The following is a 20,485-nucleotide window of genomic DNA, read 5'->3' on the forward strand; positions in this document are numbered from 1 at the left end:
TTGTAGTACTCTAATTATCAACAGTTTGGTGCATTTTTCTCCCATGGGGCTATGGATAGCTTAGATTTCTTTCTCTGAAAATTTCATATTCATATTTTTTTGCTTTATGTATTAGTCGGTGAAAGGCTGTTAATCTTATAAAGTTGAATCAATTCCTTATATGTCTTGGAAATGAGATATTTTATTTTGTCAGAAAAATTTGCTGCAGAGATTTTTTTTTTCTCAGTTGCTTGTTTGCCTTCTAATTTTAGCTGCATTGGTCTTATGTGGAAAGATTTCTTAATTTTATGTAATCAAAATCTTGCATTTTTTCTTCAGTGATCCTCTCTATCTTTTATTTGGTCATGAACTCTTCCCATCCATAGATCTGAAAAGTAATTTCTTTCTTGCTCCTCTAATTTATCTATGATGTCATCCTTTTTTGTCTAAGTCATGTACACTTTGGATCTTATGTTGCTACATGGTATGATTTGTTGATCTGTGCCTAGTTTTTTGCCAGAGTGTTTTTAATTTTCCTAGGAGTTTTTGTTGTAACCTCAGAAAATGAAGTCTTTGAATTTTTCAAACATTCAATATGAGTTCATTTGCTTTTGTATACTTTGTTCCTAATTTGGCCCACTGATCAATCTTTTTCTTAATCAGTATCAAATAATTTTGATGATTGCTACTTTTCAATATGGTTTGAAATCTGATACTGATAGGTTCCCTTCTTTTCCATTTTTTTCCCATTTTCTTGGAAGTTCTTGCCCTTTGATGCCTAAAGATGACTTGGCATTTAAAAAAAATACCTCTATGATCCTGTAATAATTTAATTAGTATGGCATTTAACAAGTACATTAATTTAAATAGCATTTAAATTATTTTTATATTGCTTTGGCCTACTCATGAACAACTAATATTTCTCCCAATTATTTAGATCTGTTTTTATATACATAAAGAATAGTTATATTCATATAATACTTGTGTATATCTTGGTCAGTAAACTTTTAAGTATTTCTTTTATCCTGTAGTTATGTTAAATGCAATCACCCTAATTTTTTAGATGAGAAAGTGAGGCTAGGAGAAATTGTGACTTGTCTACAATCACACAGTGTCTGAGGCAGAATTTGAACCAAGACCTTTTGATTTCTAAACTTACCATTCTGATATGATTATGATGCCTCAAAAAATAATGAAACCAGAAATAGGAATGGTCTTAAGGAAACAGGTAATAAGTTTGATTTTAGACATCTTGAGCTGCTGATGGGACTTCCAGGTAAAGATCCTTGGATTATGAGTTTAGTGATTAAAGATCATATAATTCAACTTCCTCATTTTATAATTCTTAACTGACTTGTCCAAAATCACACAGCAAAGCAAGAAACTGGAACCTGAACATGTACTCTGACTTCCAAATCTAATTTTATCTTTCTATACCATCTAAGTCCTAAAGTGTCCCTCAGGCAACCGGAAATTCAAGTGTGGAGTTCATAAGTAATTGATGGCAGCTAGACAGAGTTGTTGTTATTCGGTCATTTCAGCCTTCATGACCCCATTTGGGATTTTCTTGGCAAAGGTACTAGAGTGGCTGACTATTTCCTTTTCCAGTTCATTTTACAACTGAGAAAACTGAGGTGAACATAGTTAAATGACATGCTCAGCTAGTAAGTGTTTGAAATCAGAATTGAATTCAGGAAGATGAGTCTTTTTGAACCCAGGCCTGGCACTCTGTCTACTCATCATTTAATTGCCTCAGACAGTAGTAAGATATAAAGAAGATTTTCCTTTTCTCCCCACTCCTTTCCATCCCTTGAATTGGTTCATAGAATCATAGTATCCTAAATATATTTTTGAAAAGACACTTTGAAGGACCTCTATTTCCACCTCTTTATTTATATAGAAAGAAACAGGCCTGGAACTATTAGTTATGTGATTCATGTAACTTCACTCTGATAATAAGCATCAGAAATGGGATTCTGATCCCTGAACAGATCTATTTCTGTTATACCTGCTCCGAAGAGCAGGGGGTGGGGAGAACAACCCAACCATGCTTGTAACATGATGGCAAGGAAGGAGTATCATGATAAAAGATAAACGATGCTGGTCTCCAAGACCCAGTGGCTTTTGAGGTTGGCAACTTGAAATGTAAGTATAATGTGTGAACTAGCTTGTTAATTTTTCTCAGTTCTACAGCTACTTGTTTGCTATTGTATCTGCTATTGTTAGCAGTGCCTTCAATGCTATTGTGTATCTAATATGGGGATGATATGAAACTGAGAGGAGACTTAACTTGAATCTTTTGGTTGGGAGAGTCAAGATTTAAATAGATATGAACTGATGGGTAGGATGGTGTAGTAGAAATTCAGAGGACTTGGGTTTAAATCTCTCTGCTGTTCATTAGCCCTGTCTCACTGCATTTTTGTGAGGATCAGAGGATAGTAGACTTTAAGCTGGAAAGGACTTCATAGCCATCCATTTCCACTCTCCCATTTTATAGATGAAGAAATTTAATCAGAGGTAAGTTGCTTAAGTGCTATGACTTATTCATGGGTAACATAGTAGTTAAGTGGCAAGGCCAGAATTTGAACCATATCCTCTCTTTTTCTAAATCCAGCACATGCTGCCATTTTTACTCAAGGAAGGAAGTACCTATCAAGGTCAGTAGAAGTGTCAACTATGATGATAAAGATGGAATTTAGCAGGGATTAAAACAGGTTCAGTTTTAGACATGTGATGTGGCAGTCAAAAAAAAGCAAAACCCAACAATATGTGATTGCTTTCCTGAAACTGTGATATTTGCATGAGCTCTCCCTCCACTGATACAGATTGTTAATCACCAGCACACACAGACACTTTCCTGTCTTTCACGATTCTGGTTTCTCTTTTTCTGTGATTAGAGCATTCACCCACTCAACATGGTGAAGGCTTTCTTTGGCTCTGTTGAGTATCTCAGAATTATGTGCTAATGTACCATTTGGGTGATGCCATTGGAAATATCTCTCATTCTCAATACATGAGTGGTCCACTTCCTGGCAGACTCAATACATATTCCATAGCATATTTAATTCTACTTTTTGTTTGTTTGTTTGTTTGTTTTCAGGTGTTCAGACATGCAGGGAAGGTAATTTAGTAGTCACAATTGGTAACATAATGTTGTAGCCTGATCATGTCTGGCCAAAGGATGGGGAGGCTTATTACCAAACACCTCTCCTGCCCCAGTGAGCTCTCCTTTGGAGACTACACATAAATTGATAGATTGCATTAAGAGAAGCATCACATCCAAAGCAAAGGGAGTACATGCCATCTTCTTCTGCCTTGGTCTTACCACATCTGGAGTAGTAGAAGAATTGGAGTATAAATTCAGTTTCAGACATAGACTAGCTGTGTGATCCTGGAAGTCATTTACCTTCTGTTTGCCTCAGTTTTTTATTTGTAAAATGGCAATAATAATAGCACCTAACTCCTGGAATTGTTATGAGATAATAATTGTAAAGCACTTAGCACAGTGCCTAACACTTAGTAAATACTATATAAATGCAAGTTATTGTTTATTATTGTTATTATTCATTATTTTCAAATAATGAAAGAGGAGGTAACCCTATCTCCTGAACCCTGGACTCTGCTCAGTGGCTTAGGAGCTACATTAAAATGTACATTGACAAACTAGACTATATCCAGGGGGAGTAACCAGGATGAAAAGTGGTCCAGAAATGGTACATCATAAATTGAAAGTTTTGAAGGACATGGAGAAGCCCTCCAGTAGGACTAGGTAGTACCTACCAGCTAGGTACATGTTTATATATAGTCCCAGAGGGCAGGATTAGGACAAGTGATAGCAGATCCAGAGAGGCAGCCCAAATAAACTCTTACCTGAACATTTATCCCTCAATCAGTTCCCTGACAAGTCCAGATCCAGTCTCTACTTGAATTGATGATCTAGATGGCAGAGCAGATAGAGCATTAGACAAAGAATGAGGAAAGAACTGGGTTCAATTCAGTCTCAGACACTAATCTGGGATGTAGGTATAGATTCAGGTTGGTATGATGTCCTTGTGGAGGATCAGTCACATCTGGGATGGCCATTTTATTTCCCTCATTGAGCCTGCCCTATGAAGAATCATAATAAGTGGCTACCTTTATGTGATGCTTGATTTGCAAAGGGAAAATTCTCTCCTTCCTAGCAATATAAATGATATTTGATGAATCATATTACCTCAATGTTCAAATCTGGCCTGAGACATTTGACACTTACTAGCTCCATGATCCTGGACAAGTCACTTAACCCTGATTGCTTTGCCCCCAAATTTTAATAACTGTATTTCAATATAATTGATTTCCTTTGAAATCCTATATATTGCATACATTTAAAAACATTCTGGTGGAGCTCTGTAGGTTTCACCACAATGCCAAAAGGATCCATAAAACAAAAAGGTGTTAAGAGCCTCTGCCCTAAACCCATTTTTTCCTCCAAATTTCCATTTTTCCACTATGACCTTAAAGTCATTCCACACATTTCAGGATCCTTAGGCATTCTGTTCCCCACCCCTATATCCAGGCAACTGACAGATCCTGTGATTTCTCCCCGAGACATCCTTAGCATCCTTTCCTTTCTCTTTGTTTACATGGCCACTTCTCTTGTGCATCACCTCTTACTGTTGCTATTCGATATGAAAACGCTTACAGTAGAAAGGCTGACAAAAAGACTTTTAATTGTTCTCTTTGCTTCTGCTCTAGCCAGTCTACCTTCCACACAAAATGAATCTTCCTAAGGCTCAGGTCCCTATTCTGCCCCCCAAATCTTAGTGGCTCTGAATTGCTTCTTCCTGAGATGTAATACAAAGGCCTCCCCCAAATTTAAGGCTTTCGAGAGTCTGACTCATACTTATTCTTCAATTTAATTGAATTTAGGCAAACATTTATAAGAATCTACTATGTAGAGTAAGAATAGCTCACAAGCATATAGGGTTTTAAAACTTGTCAGATTTGATTCTCACAAAAATACATTAGAGATATAAAATGAAAATGAAATAATCCTTTCAACCAAAAGACTTGGCATCTATTTGGGGATGTAATAAGTACACCCGCAAGTATAGCAAAAGAAAAAAAATTAGAAAGAAGAAATGACCAAAGTGGATCAGGGAAAGCTTTATAGTGAAGATAGTACCTGAGTTGTTTTGAAAAAAGACAAAGGTTTCTGAGTATCAGAGATGAGAAGGAAGGATATTCCAGGTATGAGGAATAACTTGTGAATATACTGGGAAGAAGTGCAGTATCTAAGTGGGGGGGGGGGATTGTGATTGGCCCATTTTTATGCTTCTGGAAGGAGAGTAGGATGAAAGAAGACTGAAATGGTAGGTAAGATCCAGATCATGGAAGGCCTGCAATGTCAGCTTAAGATTTCTCTCTCTCCCCCCACCCCCACCCCCCAGGCAACAGTGAGCCCTAAAAGGTTTTTGAGCTAGGTGTTTTTTAGGGAAATTATTTTGGCAACTGCACATGGTGGACAGTTTGGAGGCAGGGAGACCATTTTGGAAACTGTTCAGTAATTCAGGCTATGGGTAATGAGAATCTGACCTGGCATCTCATCTCCATGCCTTTTCACAGGCTATCTCCTTCCTCAGCTCTTGTCTTTTAGTTTCCTTCCTTAAGAAGTCTTAGCCTCTTTCGGGGCTCAATTCAGGTGCCCCTTCTATGCTGAACCTTTCCTGAGCTCTTTCTTCCTCCTCTTCTTGTCTCTTCCCCCTCCCCTTGGTAATACTCTTTCCTTCCTCAAATTATTTTGCTGTCGACTTGTAACCATAGGCTATACACTAAAAGCGTTCTCTTCCCCATCCTCCATCTCTAGTAATGAACACTCAACCTCCTTGACTATTGGGTTGGGTTGGAGCCCCAGTTCCTGTCAATAAATATTTGTTGCATTTAATTTCTTGGCCACCCCCACTGCCCCCAAAAACCTGACTTTCACCTCATAAGGTTGTTCAAAGGATTTAGAACTGTAAGGATCAATCGATAGAGAAGATCCATTCCAAAGTCTTCAGATAATATTTGAGGAAACTGAACCAAAGTGTAATGACTTGAAGGTCATTCAGAGACAGAATTAGGATTTGAATGTTTGAATGTAAAAATACAGCTCTTTTTCCATTGCTGCTCAAACTCTTCCCCCTCCCCTACCCCCCCCCCCCCCCCCCCCCCCCCCCCCGCCCCTCCCTCCACACACACGAGCGCATGCACACACACACACACACACACACACACACACACACACACACTACACACTCTTCTTATGCCTTTAGAAGGATCCTGGGATCAGGGAAGGCATTGATCATACATTCATTTGTTCGCCCATCATCTCTTAAGCATGCTGGGTTCAGCTTTGTGCTGGGGGTTAGGGCGTGGGGGGCGGCATTGATATCGAGATGAATAACTTCAGATGCTTTTAGAATCACAGCATTTTAGTGCTTTGAAGGGATCCTAAAACCCAGAAAGAGATTAAGAGATGGTTTCTCCCTCCTCTCCTTTCCTTTACTGGGCGTGGGGAGGTGGGTGCGTTTTTTCAGTGGTGTCCTAGGAACATCGAGTTTTATTCCTGGGTGGGCAGAAAGTTGATGATTAATTGATGTCCCAGGGCGGTCCTTCCACGTTTTTTGTGCCGCTGGGCGAGACCGGAGTACGCCCCTTGGGGGCAGCTTTTGCGTGGAGATGAAAATCTTATCCAGCTGAATCCTCTGTCCAGTCTGGCTCGGGGATGAAATAAGGGAGAGGCGGGGAGGAGAAACTGCTTCCCCCAGCTCGTTGGCTGGAGAAAGGAGGAGGCTCCAGTCGGGTCTGTGGTTTACGCTTCCCTCCGCCCCTTCTGCTTCACCCCTCCCCCCTCCCACCTTTGCCAACCGCGACTCGGCTCCTCCTGTTGGGCGCTGTAACCCTACCCGGCCGGACTGGAGCTGGCGAGCAACGCGCATCAGCTCGGGGAAGCCGAGCCCTGTCCAGGCCGGGCTAGGCGAAGGAGGCAGCGGGCCGGCTGGGCTGGCCCCGCGTGCGCCGACTGCGGCAGAGGGAGACCTGCGGGCCGGCGCCGCTACCTAGCCTCGCCTTGTGCTCCAGCTCCAGGCTGGGGCGCGGGGCGTGCGAGCCGCCCTCGTTTCTGCTGCGCGATACGAGCCTGGCTGGGCCAGGCCAGGGAAAAGGACGGGACATGCTGGGGCAGGCTCTTCGCTGCGCCAGGTAATTCCCACTGCGGGCAGCTCTCGGGGGCCTCCCGGGGGGAGGGGAGAGGGCTGGTGCGGCTGCGGGGAACCTCTTGGGGCTAGACGAGCTCCGGCGCTGGAGGCGGGACTGCTCTGCCTTTGCACCCCAGCAGTTTAGCCCGGGGGTCTTTGTAGAATGGGAGGAAGCCTCCGGGTTCTAGGGTTGTTGCGCTTTCCCTCCGGGAGGGACTGATTGGCCACTTCTCCCTTCCCCCAGCATTCTGGGGGTGTTCTGGGGGTCTTGCAAAATGGGACCTCAGATTCAGATTTTGAGGCTCCCTTTTTAAAGGTTCCTTGGAAGGGGCTGGGAAGGGACCCCACATTTTCCGATTCCTTGGGGGTTCTCGACTGATAAATCGGTTAGCGTGGTAAGCTCCTGGATGGGACAGATGAAAACCCGGCCTGGAATGCGTCTGTCCCGAGCCCCGCACAGGTGCCCGTTGCAGTGCTAGGGTGCACAGGTTCGAGTGTGGGGAGGAGCACCCTGGGAAAGGCAAGGGGAAGCCGTGCTTTTGGGGAACTGCTCTTCTGAGCGAAGCTGTTTGCACTAAACCACTTCCTTCTCTGGGAGCTGGGGGCCCTGCGTCCCTGGAGGGGCCCAGACCAGGCTTTTTCCCCTTTCAGATTGACTGACCATTGATTCTGTTTGAGCTAAGAGTTTCCTTAGGGGGTGAGAGTGAGATCAGAGCATGGGGTGGGGTTAGTTTCCATCAATGTCCAGCCAAAGAGGAAGAACAATGGATTTTGAATCTAAGGACCTGGCTACTAATGCTAATTTTGCACTTATTATCTGTCTGACCTTGTTTAAGTTATTTCTCTCTGAATCTTCAGTTTCTCCCAGGTAGGATATGGAGATTGGACTAAATGATTTCTAAGGTCACTTTCAACTCTAAAATCACACTTCCTGAGGCCCTTCTCCCCTAGCAGACAGACAGATGTAGAAATAGGACTCAGGTGTCCTACCCCTTAGATTAAATGCCTTTTCAGGCTTGGAGTCTGCTATACTCCAGCATGGCCAAGACTCAGTGACTTCATGGTGAGGGGAATGCTGATGTTTATTTTATTGGGAGGGGGGGTTCGTAGAAGAGTGTATGGTGGTGGTGCAGTAAACTGGTCTTTGCCTCTGAGCTAATGACAGGTTTAACATTAATTCATTAATTCATTTATTGAACAAAAGTTTCTATAGAGAATAAGTACTTCCCCTTTGACCTTGTTATCTCATCTATAAAATGGAATTGTGACTTTTAAAATGTTTTCTTGTGTCTTGGACTTCTTTAGTCACCTTGCAAAGCCTGTGGAATCTCTCTCAGCATCATATTTTTAAATGCATAAAACAAAACATGTAGAATTACATAGGAAATAATGAATTTATATTGAAATGCAGTTTTATATATATGTTTCAACTGCCAAAGTCTTGACCCCCCAGGTTGAGAAACCCCTCAGACCAGTTGATCCTGAAATTCTCCCCAGCTCTAAAAATATTTGTTCTAAGGTAAAGTACCTTTCAGCACTTGCATTCCATATTCTAAGATCTCTTCTACCTTGAACATTTTATATTTTAGGGAAATGGCGAAGGGGAAGGAGAAGGGTCTAGCTGGGCTTGGTGATGAAGTAGTCGTTTTTTGTTTGGGAAGGAGATCCAATACCTCTTGTATCTTGTCCTCAGGGAGTTTACCAGCTGAAAGGGCTGCCTAGCAAGTGATTACTGAGACCTACTAGGCTAGCTGGGTGTGAGGATAGACAGACAAAAGTCTCTGATGAGAAGAGGAAAAAACTTGGGAGATTTCTAAAATTCTTTCCTTCCTCTTTTGTTATCTTGGTCAAGAAATATGGAAGCGTTGTTTTCAAGGATCTTCTCACTGTTCCTTCTACTTTCTATTTGACCTCTTTTTTTTTTCATCTTCTATCCACCCATTCATCCCTCCCTTTCCCCTTTTTACTTCTTCCCATCTCTTCCTTTTTTCCCTCTGTCCATCTTTCCCATTCCCATTTATTATTCTCTTCCTTTTTTTATCTCTCCCTCTCCTATTATCCTCTTTTCCTTTTCTCTCACTTTTCTTTTCCCTACTTCTTCCTCCTTGCTTTTTCTCTTTCCACTCCTTCCATCTTGTCTCTTTTACCTCTTACTCTTTCCTCTTCTAAATATTTATTCTCATCCCATTCATCCTCCTTATTCATTACCCTTTTCAGCTTCTCACTGTCTTTCTCCTTCCACTTTCTTCTCTTGCCATTCTTACTCCTTTTCTCCATTGTCCTCTCTCTATTAGCCATCCCCATTTCTAGTAACTGCCAGGCTCCCCTTCCTTTAGAAGCCACTCTAGATGAAAGTTCCTCTTGAAATTTCTGCTTAGGCTTCCCTCTTAACCAGAAGCTTTCTCTTTGTAGAGACCTCTAGGATTATGTTTGGGAAACCTTGTGCCTACCCAGCTTCTCAGCACTGTCCCTTCTTCCCCATATCCCCATATGCCTATTCATTGCCCTCTCTTCCTCACTGATTACTTGCTACTTTCACTTCACCACAGTGCAGTGAAAAAACATTGACTTTGGAATCAAAGGACCTGAGTTCAAGTCTCTGTTCTGACTTTTTTTTTTTAAGAGTCCTATTCATTATTTTTTTTAAAAATCTAATTTTTCAATTATCAAGCATTTATTTTCTCCTTAGTTCTCTACTCATTGGGGAAAAAAGATAAAACCCTTATAATACATTGCACAGCTAGAGTAAAACAATTTGCTCTGTCTACTTATGATGTGTGATCTTATTGGCAAATTTCTTCTTTATAGCCTCACTACAAAAAGAGGTGGTTGTGACTGTATGGCATTTTGGTAGTTTTCATCTCTGACTTTCTCTATTATAAGGCCCCTTCTGACTCCAAATCCTATAATTCCTAAGCCTGCTTCTGTTTTGAGAATAACAGCAGAGGTGAGTGAGTAAATGGACACAGGAAATGAGTGGTAGGAAGCTGGTGAGCAATTCTGAATCTGCACTGAGTCTTTAGGAGCTGCCTAGATAGAGGTCCAGGTTCCAAGTTCTAAATTCACTAAGGACTTCCAGTCTCAGAGATTGTTCATGGAAAGACTTGTTATTGGTGATCTAGAGCTGGATTATGTGGCATGTGGCTGTAGATGGAATACCTACAAATCTGTAGCAGGTTTGAACAATTATTCTCAATGGCAAGGTGGTGGGTGGCCTGTCTAACTCTTAGATCAGGTAGATTAAAATTTGCAATTACTGTTTTCTCCTTTCTCTCTCCCTATCTCTCAACCCACAAGGAAGTGACAGCTTTGATACTGGGGTGGAAGGCCTGGGTTCCATTTTTGGCTTGTCACAATGTAGTATGTGAGAAAAATGTGTGAGCTGGATAGGATACAGGAGGTCAATTTTAGGGATAACACTGGGCAAATCAGCCTGAGCCTGATTTAATTCAATAAGCATAATTATTATTAACAATAATCATAAAATAGTCATTTACTTTGAAGGCTTCTTGTGATGACCAAATAAGATAATGTATTTAAGGGATCTTTTTTGTTTGTTTTTTTCAGTTAACAAAAATCCTCACCTTCCACTGAGAAAGAAAGCAGAATTAAATACACTATTACAGACATGTATAGATAAGCAAAACAAATTCCCTCATTGGCCAGAAAACAATAGATCTCAGCCTGTACTGGTTGTCCCTATTAGGAATGGGTAGCATGTCATATGATTAGTCTTCTGGGATTGTGGCTGGTCATTGCATTCATTGATCAGAGTTTCTAAGTCTTTCAATGTTTGTCTTTGTATTATTTCTGTTACATTATAAACTGTTTTCCTGGTTCTGTTCACTTCCCTCTGCTTGGATTGAGGGCTTTCTCTCCACCTCAACTCCCTGGCATCTCTCACTTATCTGATTTCATGGCAGATTATTCTTAGTGTCCTAAGACAGAGAACTGCAAGTAACCAACTTCTTATTTTATAGATGAAGAAACTAAAATCACTATTCCCTCCACTGCTTAGAATCTCTACTAGGTATATCCCTTGTATGACCTTGCTGGGGACACCTTCAGGGTTCAAGTTTTTAATAAATATTTGTTGAATTGGATAGATGATTTGATTGATGATGGATTTTTTTTTTTTTAAGGAAGATCAAAGGAAATAATTCAGGAGCTGAAGGGTCATCTGAACACTCAGACCAAACTCCTTTTCCGTTGAGTCATTTGACTTTAGGAGACTTTTCTATTCCTATACTACCAGCAGCTGTGGAGTGAGCCTGGGAAAGTCTGGCTCTAGGGGGTAACCAGTGCCCATGGGCCTCAAGCCAGAGCCCTCACCACTGTTGGATTTAGCTGGGATTGAGACCTTTATCTAGTATTAGTAGGATGGAGAGCTTTCCTTTTCTCTCACTTCTTTTCTTCTTTTCCCTACTTCTTCCTCCTTGCTTTACACTGGGAATTGGGAGAATCACTCCTTATTTTCTAGTTACTAACTTCAGTGATCTTGAGCAGGTTTCTTCCTGCTCCTCTCCCCCCTTCTTTATTTCTTCATTTTTCTAATCTGTCAAATAAGGAATTTGGATTATATGTATTCTAAGATGTTTCAGCTTTAACATCCTATATAGCTGCCCTTTTTTTGTGTTCTTTTTCCGTCACTAACATTCTTCATTAAGGTCTCTTATAACCCTAAGGTTGTCTGTTGCAACATTCTCTATGCCTCTGACATTCTGTATTCTCTGTTCTAAGTCCCCTCTCATCTCCGACAATTTGTTTTCTAAAGCCCCTTCTAGATCTGGCATTCTTCAATCTAAGGTCTGTCCTAGCTCTCTCATTCTGTGTTCTCTCATTCAGGCCCCTTTCAGTTCTGACATTCTGTGATCTAAGCCCCATCCAGCTCTACCAGATCTATATTTCAAGTCCTCTTCCAGCTTTTAATAGCTTAGATTCTGATTGCTTACCCACCAAATTTGCATTGATGAGATGGGGAAAAGCCGGTTGGTCGGCCTCGGTGCCCTGGCCAGACACACAATCCTTAGCTTGGAAGAGAAGCAGGGTTGCAGCATGTTAACTTCTCCTCCTGGCTCAGGGCCATTTGGATGGCTCAGTGCTGAGCTGAGCTGAGCTGAGCTCCCTCTGTGACTCGCCACATCACGGAATTGTGTGACATAGGCAAATTTTTCTTCTCTACCCCTTACTCCCCCACCTCTCTTTCTTAAAGTCAGCTTCTGGCTGGCAGAATCACGAAGTCAGGTCCAGAGTGTGTATCAGGCTGCAAAGATGAGCCCTTCCTAGCTAGGGAGGCAAGAAAAACAGGCAACTTGGTGGCTGATCTGGGAGTGAAGAGATTGGTATGCAATAGCATCAACAATATCATATTTTAGGTCAGGAGGGGACTATACAATCATCTAGTCCAGAAGTTCTTAACTTGGGGTCCACAGACTCATGGGTTTTAGGGACTCCATGAATTTGGATGAATAAAAATGCATTTTGATTTTTATACCCTGTAACTGATATTTAGTATTTCCTTTAATTATTTCAGAACATTTTCTTGAGAAAGGGGATCCATAGGCAAACTTCCACAGGGATCTATAACACACATAAAAGTTAAGAATTGTTGGTTCTGTAGATGAGGAAACAAAACCCAGACAGGTGTCAGTTCAAGGTCACCCAGTAAGCCCCAGAGTAGAGATTCACATTCAGGGCCTCTGGCCTCAGAGCCAGTGCTATGTAATACAGCAGAAAGCCTTTTGAGCAGAGAGCTGGCTTGCCATCACAAGTTTCCTTTTGTCACCTTGGCAAGTGAGACCACAAGCTTCCTCACCTGTAAAAAAGAAGGAATCTTCATCGACACCCCTACATGGGAAGCAGTTTTGGTGCAGTAGGAAAAAATACTGAGCTTGAACTTAATAGACCTGGTTTCACATCGAAGTTCTGACATTTGTTGGCTGTATGACTTTTAGAAAGTCCATGTCCCTCATCTTGAATCCTGTTCTCTCACTTATAAAGAGTAATTTGGGCTAGGTGATTTCCAGGGTCCCTTTGAAGTCTTAGATTCTATGATTCTGGGAAAAGCATTAAAAGGAGTTGAGGAGGGTAGGATCATAGCACATCGTGTGTGAGGTCTATGAGAGCAGAATGGACCTTGTACCCAATGGGGGCTTAAGGAAGTTTTTGAGTTGTAGATGAACATAGGTCTGTGGATCAGGAGAATTAATCTGGCAGTTGTGTATAAAAGGTGGAAAACTTGGAGACCTTTGCAATGACCTAAGCTAGTGGAAATAGTGTGTGCTAGGATGGTGACAGTAAGAATAGAAGGCAAAAGCAGCTGAGTCAAATGTTAAGTGCTTTCTAGGACCTAGCATTGTGCTACATCTTGAGAATGTGAAGAAAGGCAGGAACAGGGAACATAAGTAATCTCAGCAAGAATCTTCTTTTCTTGAAGAAGCATTTCTGAGTCTTTTTTAATCATCCCTTTCTTTCCTCTGGGATCAACTAATATTTCCTTTCTGTATCTTGTTTGTACATGGTTGTTTCCATGTTTTCTCCTTTATTAGATTGTGAGTTCCTTGAGAGGAATATATATCTTTTGCCTACTATGCTGAGCACATAGTAGGTACTTAATGTTTATTGATTTAATATTGATTTAAACTTAAATATTTATTGATTTAACCTGTATATCACTACCAATACCTAGGATTTGAGAAGTGGCATAAAAGAGAATGGGAGCAGCTATGTGGTCTAGTAGAGCATTGCACCTGAAGTCAGGAAGATCTGAATTCAAATCTAGTCTCAGTCACTTTCTGGCAATGTGACCTGGGCAAGTCACTTAACCCTGTAAGCCTCAGTTTCCTCAAGTGTAAAATGAGCTGGAGAAGGAAATGGCAAATCACTCCAGTATCTTTGCCAAAAAAAACCCAAATGGGGTCACAGAGAGTCAGGCACAATTGAAAAAAATCGAACAACATTATTGAAAAAGATTGATTGATCCCATGGGGTGAGAGAGAGATAATGGATGAACAAGTAACTAAAAAAAAAAAAAAAATCAGGTGGCCTCTAGCCTGCTTTAGGATTTATAGCAAAAGAGAAAGTGCCACAGGATGAGATACTATGGGTGGGTTGTGGATGGATTCCTCTATGGATGGGTTGCTCTATCAGAGAGAGAAAAATGATATTTTGGATCACAGCAGCAACTATTGTTCACAGTCCTAGGGAATCCCCTAGGTTCACTTGCTGTTTTTTGGAACTTAATGGTGGAATAAATCAGATCATCTGGTCCAGCTTGGTCCTGAATAGAAATTCCCTTTTGAATATCCTTAATAGTCACCTAGTTTTCACTTGAAGACGTCTAGTGTTGGGGAATTTGCAGCCCATTATATTTTTGGATACTTTTAATTCTTAAAAAAGTGTTTTTTAAAATATATTAAAATTCCATGAGAAACTGGAAGAGGAAAGAGTTTGCTTTTCAGCTGAGGTGAATTAGGGAAGGCTTTAGGAAGAAGTGACACTTGACTTGGACCTTGAAGGAAAGGAGGACTATAGCAGGTAACAATGGAGACGGAGAACATTTCCAACCTAGGGAAGTAGACAAGAGGGCTGGAGGAAACAGAAGGCAAGAGTTTGGTTAGACAGTAGAGCTTTTGATGGCCAGTGTTGAATGAGATACAGTTGGGTTAAAGAGTGTGGAGCGATATTGCTTTCTTGCTGTGGCCAGACCTGTATACGTTGTGTGTACAAACCTGCATTATAAACTGGGAAGAATCATATTTGAAGAAGACACTACCCTTTGGTCTTGGAGAGCTCCCTATCTAGTAGGAAGGATGAGAGGTAGACATACATCACTCCATAAGGAGTAAACGTTTCCTTAGCTTAGGGGCAAGAGAGAGCTCATCCAGATGGAAGATCAAGAAAGGCTTCCTGGAGAAGGTACAAGGCCTGGGAGGACAGATTGGATCTCTACAAGTAAAAAGAGTGGTATGCGTTTCAGGTGGAAAGATTAGTATGAGTAAAAGCACTCACACTATGAGCATTTCAGGAATGGTGAAGAGTCCTTTCTATTATTATTGGGGGAAGGCCATTTTTTTCAACTAATTCAACCCACACCATTGCCTGAGTCATGTTGGAAAGAATTACTCTTTGGTGTCAGAATTCCACTTCTGACATTTACCATCAGGCAAGTTATGTCACTTTCCTAGCCCTCAGGTTCCTCCTGATAACTGATAACCTAAGAGATCTCTTTCAGCTTTGGGTCTGTGATCTTGTGGTCTCCCTTACACACTACACTGATCAAGTCCCTGCTCACCTTCAAGGGCTCCCTACTGCCTCCCGAATAAAGTTCAGATTCCTGATTCAGTCAGTTCTACTGACCTAACTTAACTCTGAAGTCTGAGGCAGACTAGGGAACCAGCTGGGGGGGCATTTGCGATTTGAGAATAAGTTTCAGATAGAGGGGATTTTGGGGGCTCATCTTTTCCAACCTTTTGATTTGAAGGTGTAGAAACTGATTTCCTGAGGAAGAGGCAAGCTTGAGGGTGGAATGCCTTAGGAAGAAGTGGTTTTTCCCTTATTTTTTAGGAAATACTAGATACCTATTCAAGGTTTCTTCCAGTTCCCAGATTCTCTGAATCTGATTCTGTCTGGCCTCAAACTTTGGTATGTTCAAAGTTTGACCAAACTGGACTACTCTTTATCATCCATTCTCCTACTCTGGGGATAGATTCAGAGTCAAGAGAGTGTTTTCCTTTTTTAATTTTGAAAATAATTTATTTTTCTCTCTGTATATAGGTGAATATGCATATGTATGTATCATATGTACATACATGTATACATAAATATGTGTGTAAATAAATGAATACATGAATTACATGTGTTTATATACTATTCTAATGTTATAAGCATATATTATACATATGTGAGTTTGTACATGTATACATACAAATGCAAATATACAAACTACACACATATGTTGTTTGCCTAGATACTACTATGCTATATACACACATGTGCATGTATGTGTTTGTGCATACATACATGTATTCATGTGTGTGTGTGTGTGTATGCATACACAAAATTGCAATTCCATATATTCATTTTGGGTAGCTAAATGGCATATTGTTAGAACACCAGACCTGAAGTCAGGAGGACTCACTCCTCTTCCTGAGTTCAAATACGGTCTCAGACAATGGCTAGCTGTGTGCCACTGGGCATGTCACTTAACCCTTTTTGCCCTAGTTTCCTCATTTGTAAAATAGGCAAGAGAAGGAAATGGCAAAGCATTTCAGTATGTTTGCCAAGAAAGCCCCAAATGTGGTCAGGGAGAGTCAGACATAACTAAAATGATTGAATAACAAAAGCAATATATATCCATTTAAGAATATCCTTCAAAGGTTCCCAGCACCCCCACAAGATTAAGACACCCTATTGTAGAGGGGGCATTCTTGAATATAGAATGCAGGCCATTGGATCATAGGCTTAGAGCTAGATGAGACCTTAGAGGTATTATAATCCAATTTCTTCATTTTATAGATGAGGAACAAAGGCTTAGAGGAATTGAGGGCCTTAACTATGTTCATGAGTTGTCAGAGATTATATTTGAATCTAACTTTCTTTGATTTCCAAATTCAGTTCTTTAGCTACTCTAACATGCTGCCTTGGTCTGGATAGTATGAACTCAGTATGAGTTCAGTGTATAGCATGATTTGGTTTGGTTTGGTTTTAATCTATGATTCTTCTCATTTCCCCCAATCTCTGATTATTGATCTCCCTCACTTCCTTTAAGGTCCAGGTCAGGTGCTGTTTTCTCAGTGAAACTTTTTCTGGTCGCTATAAATAAAGCTATATTCTATCAATCTCTCAGTCCTTCCCCAACTTGGCTTTTGGAATTATTGCTAATCAGTTTTCAGTTTTGCTACTTCAATTGTGTCCAACACTTGGTGATCCCATTTGGGGTTTTCTTGGCAAAGAAATTGGAGAAGTTTTTCCATTTCTTCAACTCATTTTACAGTTGACGAAACTGAGGCAAACAAGATTAAATGTCATGTCTCTCTCACACAACTAAGTGTTCGAGGCCAGATCCAAACTCAGAAAGGTGAGTCCTGACTTCAGGCCTGGCACTTTATTTACTGTGCCAACCCTAAAATTGTATAGAGGAGCTTCAGAGAAGGAAAGGGACCTGGATAAGTTGACCCAGTTGGTGGCTAGCAGAACTGGGATTCAATATAGGTTTTCTGCCACTACATGCAGCTGTAGCATATAATGTTACAAAGTCACATTTGCAGTGTCCAGCAAAGGGCTTTGCGCACAATTGAATCTTAATTTTTGTTGAATGACTGTGTGGAAAACTTGCCTGATGAGCTTTTTCTTTCTCCCTTTATGAATTATAAAATTTTTAAGTTTTTAATTTTTAACACTGCTATGTTGGGAGAGTCGTTTACACATATAATAACTCAGCAAGATCTTTGTTGAATTATGTTAAGACTCGGGACTGTGTTTGGGAAAGGCTTTTCATCACTAAACTTAAAAAACTGAAGATGACTTCCACTTTGGCTGATGTGGGAGAAGCATGGTGTTCAGAGAGAGTCCTTCTGTGCTCTGCCCTGACGAGACCACAGTGGAATATTGTGTTCAGTTCTAGGTGCCATGTTGTTAGAAGGATGTTCTTAAACTGTACTTCCACCTAAGAATGACTTGAATGAGAACAGAAGATTGGACTATCCCATCATCTGTTGAGGGCCTTTGGAGTTGGAGAGATAGGGTAGTTGCTTTCAAAAACTTGATGGGCTATCCTGTGTTTTTATTTTTTGGGAAAAAAATTTAAATGATCTTTTTGATCCCAAAGGGCAGAATTAGAACCAATTAAAATATGAAGTAGAATTTCCTTTGTTCCTGACTTACAGTGGAACTTGCTCCTCTTTAGGTGGTGAATTCCTTGTCACTGAAAAAGTTCAAATAAGATGCTCTCTATTATGGGCCAGAACTCTACTTGAAACAAAGATTCTTACAAGTCAGTGGATTTGATGACAATGGTTATCTAGTTTAGCGTGGTGATCAATAGTTCTCTAGTTCAGTACATGAACTTAGTACTTAATATAATTCTACAAGATTGACATCTATTCTACAAGATTCACACTATGATGATGTAATTAAAATAGAGCGTATAAGTTGGGACAAATTCATTCATTCCATGTCACACCACCATGGTGGCAGGTCTGCCCTCCTTCATTTCTCCACTGAGACCAAGGCCTGTTTGAATCAGAGACAGACTCAGAAGGGAACTGGAACCGACTGGGGGAAGACAGTGGCTGGAGGCTGGAGCACAAGCTCCCAGTCTGAGACAGAGGCCATGGTGTGGTCCTCCTGCTTCCCCCACAGAAACCAAGACACATTCTGGAGGACCTACAGAAAGCTGGCCCAGGCCTCAGGCAAGAAAACTAGACTGTGAAGGAGAAAATAAAGAATTTGGATTTTTATCCCTGGCTATTCTCATGGTGATTACTCTGTTGAAACGAAGGTTGGTCCAGATACCTCCAGAAAACCAACCAGAGCACCATTCTGAATTCCCTAAAGAAGGCTCTGCTTTTGCAAACCATCATCATTAGGAAGTTTTCACTTACATTGAATTTAGAACTTCCTATCTTTATCGATTGTCTTTGGTTCATCCCTCTGGGGCCAACAGAACTGGTCTTACCCTTCTTCCTCATGAAAGTCACAAAAATATTTGAAGACAGTAAGAATGTCCTTCCTCAAGCATCTTTTCTTCAGGCTTAATATCCCTAGTTTCTTCATCCCATCTTTGCATAATGTTGTCTCAAGACTATTCCCTTCTCTGGACATTTTCCATCTGCCTTTCTACAAGCCTGTGGTATATCCTGACCAGGATAGCTTGTAATTGAACTGTCCACTCCCATGCATCAGATTCTGGACTTTTCTTAAAACAATTTTAGATGATATTAGAATTTTTGGCTGTCATGCCATATTGTTGACTCATTTTGAACATGTAGGGCACTCAAACCCTCAGATATTTTTTAGGCAAAAAATTCTACTCACACCTCCTCCGCCATCTAGAACTTGTGAAGTTGAATTTTTGAACCTATCTGTATATTTAAAGACTTCCTATTACGTTTCATTTTATCAGCTTGTGCCCATTGTTCTAGCTTGAGATCTTTTGGGCTCTTAATTCTTGTCATCTAATGCATTGGGCATTGAGGTAGGGCATTGGTTAGAGCACTGAGTCTGGAGTCAGGAAGACATGAATTCAAAAGTAGCCTCATTTACTAGCTTTGTGACTCATTTAACTCATATCTGCCTGAGTTTTCTCAGTATTAGAATGGGAATAATAACACCTACCTTCCAGGGTTGTTGTGAGGATCAGTGAAAAGATGTTGGGTTAGCTGTCATTATAGTGCCTGTAGTGAGCAAGATGAGGATGAAGAATGGTTTTATATCATAAGATAGTCTTACTATCCCTGCTTTTGCCTAAGTCACTTGTAAAATTGTTAAACAGGTTGGAGCCAGGAATGGCTACCTGACCTCTGGTTTTTCTTCTTTCTTCTTGCTATTCTTATTGGTTTCACCATTTCTTCTGTTCATCTTCCTTCTCCTTCTCCATTTATTCCTGTTCTTTTTTTTTTTTTTTTGCTCCTTCCTTTTATTTCCCTCTTTGTGTTTCTCCTTTCTTCTTTTGTTATTTTTCTACCTTTTCTCTGCCTCTTCTTCCTCTGCTACCTCTTTTGATTCCTTTTCCTATTATTTTTCCCCCTTCATTCATGGATTTGTAGTCAAAAGGTCTGTGTACAAATTCTGACACTGCTGAGCTTGAAGCCAAAGTCTTTCAGCACCTGCCTAAAGATTTGGACTTCAGTCTAATATCATCAATCCCAGATAGCTTTCTCAGATGCATCAATACCATATATTTTCTATAAGGCTTATGTCCTTTTTGTATTCACAGAATCTCAGTTAAAAGGAGCATCTGATTCAGTCCATAGTCACTGATCAACAATCCCTTCTAAACATTTCCAAGAAATGTTGATCTAGCCTTTGCTTGAAGACTTCCATGGGGAAAATCATCCATCTCTTTAGTCAGCCCACTCTATTTTGGGGAAGTTCCTTTAGATTCTTCAAAATGCTTTCATATCCAACATTGTATGTTATCCTGAGAGTGATTGTGTGAACTGAGATGCTATTTATATCTTATACATGAGGAAACTGAGGCAAAATTGAGAAGGTGACCAAGACACAAACAAATTAGAGTTGGAAGAGACTTCAGAGACCATCTATTTGCTCTTCATTTCACCGAGGAG

At 40.7% G+C, this 20,485-nt stretch overlaps 1 protein-coding gene across 3 annotated transcripts in view; it reads left to right on the forward strand.

Annotated features, from left to right (window-relative positions):
• PAK1 (p21 (RAC1) activated kinase 1) overlaps positions 1 to 20,485 on the forward strand; it is a 203,297-nt gene that overhangs the window by 86,764 nt on the left and 96,048 nt on the right. The window contains exon 1 of one of the 3 annotated variants that reach the window (XM_012545318.3): positions 6,690 to 7,200. The exons of the other annotated variants lie outside the window; for them this stretch is intronic. The gene's annotated coding sequence lies outside the window, so the exon portion shown is untranslated. Of the gene's footprint in view, positions 1 to 6,689; positions 7,201 to 20,485 lie in introns of those variants that run through there. 3 annotated transcript variants of the gene reach the window in all.

Source organism: Sarcophilus harrisii, chromosome 3 (assembly GCF_902635505.1).
Source record: "Sarcophilus harrisii chromosome 3, mSarHar1.11, whole genome shotgun sequence".
Classification (NCBI taxonomy): domain Eukaryota; kingdom Metazoa; phylum Chordata; class Mammalia; order Dasyuromorphia; family Dasyuridae; genus Sarcophilus; species Sarcophilus harrisii.